This window comes from Argiope bruennichi, chromosome 6, assembly GCF_947563725.1.
Source record: "Argiope bruennichi chromosome 6, qqArgBrue1.1, whole genome shotgun sequence".
Taxonomy (NCBI): domain Eukaryota; kingdom Metazoa; phylum Arthropoda; class Arachnida; order Araneae; family Araneidae; genus Argiope; species Argiope bruennichi.
In genome coordinates, this window is record NC_079156.1 from 19,481,020 (window position 1) to 19,486,474 (window position 5,455).

Sequence of the window (5,455 nt, forward strand, 5' to 3'; positions counted from 1 at the left end):
TAGTATTGTTCCATTTTATTCTTTAATATTTCTGTTTTCATCTATTTGTTCTTAGGATGATCACATATTGAAGTAATTTAAAATTATTATCCAGCTTACTAATGGTTATAGTTTCATTATAAGCAATTATAGGTCAAAATATTTAGACATTGTATAGAAGAAAGTTTAAAGCTTTGTTTGAGTACATAATAATTCCCTTATATGATGATCTTTAATGATGAATTATATCCAAATGTCAGTTCAGTTCATTATCATATGAATCATTCTCAGTGCAGAAGACCTCACATGCTAATGAAATGTAAATTTGTTCACTGTGCAGGCAATGAAACTTTAAACAGGTTTTGGTATATTCCTATGAATGTCGGAGGATTTAAACTGCCATATGCAAAAAAACTCCACAATTTGTACATTTTGCATAGAATTATTTTTTTTTACCGACTATTGACACACCAAAGCAAGGGGAAAAAAAAAAATCAACAAGTAGGAGCTTTCAGAGCAAGGTGAAAGCTTTGTTAAAGAATTGCTCTACATTATAAAGAGAGCCCAATTAAGATGAACAAACCGCATCGACTGGCGGAATCCTTCAGAGTTAACAGAACGTTGCATACAAAAGTATACAATTAACACATTAAGCAATATGTCAGTCATTAATGATTGACACTTTTTATGTTCAGACAGCTTTAGCCACTGATGGTGGCTGACGTTAACTTTTTCATGCAGATCGCGACAATCGCTGGTGACTGACAATATAAAATACGATATAAAAAAGAAAAATAGAATTATATTTATAAATGTGCTTACATTTCCTTATTAAAATATTTTAGTGGGTTGCACCAAAACACGCTAAACATCTTGTGTGTAAGATTATTCTGAACATCGTCGGAGACAAGGAGCCAAACGGGAAGGAAGGTAATAAAGGCGTGACTTTTAACGAATTAAATAATCAGCTATGCCAATTATATAAGCTGAATTTAGTAAAATATGAAACTCAACAAAGTTTATGAATATGAAATGTAACCAATGCATATAACTTCAAGAAATATAACTATAATTTTGCATTTTTTTTTTTTTTTTTTTTTTTTTTTTTTGTAAAATTATCAGTTGGTAAAATAGATAGTTTAATTTTTGGTCGTTTGTAAAACTCTCCTGCTGTTTTTACATGACAAATGAATAAGCAACCAAATTAAAATAAATATTAATTTAAAGCCAAGGAACTAAAAAGAAAGATATAAGGAATCTGGCCTGAAGACTTTCTCAAGGGTCACCCTCAGGCAGGGATTCAAACCAGGGATTTTTTCTGTGAGGGGTCTGACTTTGACCAACAATTTGACCCCTCGTGACCCGAAAATCCCAGGAAATTGAGGTTTTGGAGATAAAATTAGTATCATAAGATTAAAATAATTATACCATAACAAGCAAAATCATTTCCAAATTTTTTCTAAAATCCAATTAAGATCACAGCAAAACCAATCAACACAAGATCATAAAAATTAGAACCAAATTCATTAAAATATAAAAGCCAAAACATTTGCTAATTGAAAGTGCAACTCTAAAAAAACAGTGTGAAGCAAGTAAACATGTTAGTGCAAATGCACTTCGTTAAACAAAATTTAATTTTTCCGCGTTTAAAGCTATATACGCCTACCGCGTTCCGTCATAAAACATCGTCATCATAAGGAATAATTGAAGCGCCATCTATTGAGTTAAAAATTGAAGCGCCATCTATAGAATTAAAATTCAAAGTGAATAAACTGTAGGAAGTTAGAATTTATCTAATTTCTAATACTATCTAATTTTACACATTGATACAACGACATTGACAAGGTGACTGAGGGTGGAACTCTATGAATCAATGCCCACTAACACCCAACCAATGCAAAAGCTAGTGCGTTGTCATCGAGATATCCCAATGACTTCATTATATCCCTTGCCCCATTATATGATTTTAATTATTTTCACAGAGTTTATTTAGAAAGAAACTGTTTTTGTTTATGGTGCTGGAAGCGTATAGTATGGACCTAGAAGAATGAGAATCTGTTAGTACTTACCCAATGGGTATCTTATCCATATCCTCTACAACCTTAATTTTTTTTTTTTTGCTTCTATTTACTTTCATGGGTTGCCACACTGCTGAAGTTTTATTAAATTAAGATATATGATCATTTGCCATTTCAGAAATAAGGAAAAATATCATACATAATTGAAGACATCGTTGAATATAAAAATTCGCTTATAACAAAACAAATTTTTGAATATCATTGTTCAAACTTTTAGTTTTAATTTTTAAGAATGCTTTTTGCATTATCTGAACACATATCGGTTTTTGCAACAATACTACTTGAGTATTATTCTATGTTTCTAGTTCGAACAATACTTTTTACATTATATAAACAAGGTCAAAGATCATTAGCAGCGAGATTCATTTTCGGAAAACGCCATTTCACCACCATCTTGAAGAGTTGTATGCAGAGCTGTTTTTACTGTTAGAAAATTTTTATCAGTTCAGAAGAAAATTCCATCGAAGCAATCCGAAATTTTTATAATCTTCTCTTCATTAAAGGTTAGTCTTCTCTCTATCAAACAGTTTGTATCTATTGTTCGAAATATTTTTACATACCATTTTAAACAACACTTTTTCTATAATATAAGTAATGTCGAAAATCCTTATTGTCATTTCATCGGTATCTTTCAAATTTGTATCTAGAAACTATCTTCATTATTCAAGAATTTAAAAGTTTATTTGCTTTTATTTCATCGAACATTTGCATTTTTCCAGTCCAACACAGGTTACAAATGTCCTTTAAAAGAGATAGTTTCCTGATATTAAAATTATAAAGAACTAATTTGATTCAAATTTTTGAAAGGTTTTAAATTCTTATGAATATAAAGCATTCTGTGAGTTCCAAATATTAGGCTTCTAGTGCTTTCTTTCCATTATCAAGAAAAGTTCCTGCCTCTTCTTTTTGTACAATTTTTGTTAATTGCGAAAATAAAACTTCGATTGGCGCTTTTATTTCCACTGTTACACTAATATTTTCACTATTTCTCTCTAAAATTTGATCTATATTTCTGAACATTTCTCCCCATTTTCCCCAGCATTTCTCCTATTTTTGTCTAACATTTCCTCTATTTTTTCCTAAAATTTTCAGAAATTTATCCAGTTTTACACTAAAATTTTCACTATTTCTGTCTAACTTTTCCTCTATGTTTCTGAACATTTATCCCTGTTATCCCCAGCATTTCTCCAATTTTTCTCTAAAATGTCTCCAATATTTTCCAAAAATTTTAAGAATTTTTTCCAGTTTTACAGTAAAATTTCCACCATTTTTCTCTGAAATTTCCTCTATGTTTATGAACATCTCCCATTTTCCCCAGCATTTCTCCTATTTTTCTATAAAGTTTTCCCTATTTTTTTTTAAATTTTCAGAATTTTTTCCAGTTTTACACTACAATTCACACTATTTCTCTCTAAAATTTCCTCTACATTTCTGAACATTTATCCCCATTTTCCCCAGCATTTTTTCTATTTTTCTCTAAAATTTCCCCTATATTATCCTAAAATTTTCAGAAATTTATCCAGTTTTACACTAAAATTTTCACTATTTCTGTCTAACTTTTCCGCTATGTTTCTGAACATTTATCCCTGTCATCACCAGCATTTCTACAATTTTTCTCTAAAATGTCTCTAATATTTTCCAAAAATATTCATTTTTTTTCCAGTGTTACACTATAATTTCTACTATTTTTCTCTAAAATTTCCTCAATATTTCTGAATATTTCTCCCCATTTTCTCCATCATTTCTCCTATTTTTCTTTAAAAATTCACCTATTTTTTCCAAAAATTTTAAGGATTTTTTCCAGTTTTACACTAAAATTTTCACTATTTCTGTCTAACTTTTCCTCTATGTTTCTGAACATTTATCACTATTTTCCCCAGCATTTCTCCTATTATTCTCTAAATTTTGAGAATTTTTTCCAGTTTTACACTAAAAATTTCAATATTCCTGTGTAACTTTTTCGCTATATTTTTGAACATTTGTCCCAATTTTTCTCAGTATTCTCCTATATTTCTCTAAATTTTCCCATATTTTTTCCTACATTTTCAGGATTTTATCCAGTTTTACACTCAAATTTTCACTATTTCTCTCTAAAATTTCCTCTCCGTTTCTGAACATTTCTCCCATTTTATCCCAGCATTTCTCCTATTTTTCTCTCAAATTTCCCATATTTTTCCTAAATTTTTAGAATTTTTTCCAGTTTTACACTAAAATTTTCCCTCTCTAACTTTTCCTCTATATTTCTGAAAATTTCACCCCATTTTCCCAACATTTCTCCTATTTTTATCTAAAATTTCCCCTATTTTTTCACAAAATTTTCAGCATGTTTTCCAGTTTCAAACTAAAATTTTCGTCTATGTTAAGAACATTTCTACCATTTTCTACAGCGTTTCTTCTTTTTTCTCTTAAATTTCTTCTATTTTTTCCCTCAAGTTTTCAGAAATTTTTCCAGTTTTACACTAAAATTTCACTATTTCTGTCTTACACTTCGCCTATGTTTCTCAACATTTCTACCCATTTTCCCCATCATTTCTCCTTTTTTCTCTATAATTTCTCATTTTTGCTGTCTTCAGTTCCAGGCTCGAAGCCGACAAACGTTTTTATAATTTTTTTTTTTTTTTTTATTTATTTTCTCCAGTTTTCTCAGTCCTTCTTGGGGATAAAATGAATAATTCCAAATCATATACATCAAAAATAGAATTTAATTTCAAAATATTTCTATATTTATTCGAAATTTTACGAGTCTAGTTCACGCACATACGCAGAATTCATTTGTATACCTAGCACTGTGCTTTTAGACCAGATTGACAACGTATTTAAAATTTTACCGGGCAGTCGTAATGAGAATATTAGACCCTTCAGAAACTGTCGGACTACGAGGCTTGGTGGCTGGGTCGGAGGAATGTGGCGCTTAGTTTCGTAGGTCTTCAGTTCGAGTCGCGAAGCCGACAAACATTTTTATATAATTTTCTTTTTTCTTTAATAAATTTTCACCAGTTTTCTCCATCATTCCTGCAGATGAAATGAATAATTCCAAATCATATACGTCAAAAATAGAATTCAATTTAAAAATATTTCTATATTAATTCGAAATTTTACGAGTCTATTTCACGCACAGGCGCAGAATTCATTCTTATTCTTAGCATTGTGCTTTTAGACCAGATAGACACCGTATTTAAAATTTTACTGAACAGTCGCAATGAGAATATTAGACTCTTCGGAAGCTCAAGGGCTATGAGATTTGGTGGCTGGGTCAGAGCAGTGTGGCACTTGGTTTTGCCGGTCGTCATTTCGAGGCTTGAAGCCGAGAAACATTTTTATATAATTTTCTTTTTTTAAAAAAAATTATTTTCACTAGTTTTCTCAGTCATTCCTGGTGATAAAATGATTAATTCGAA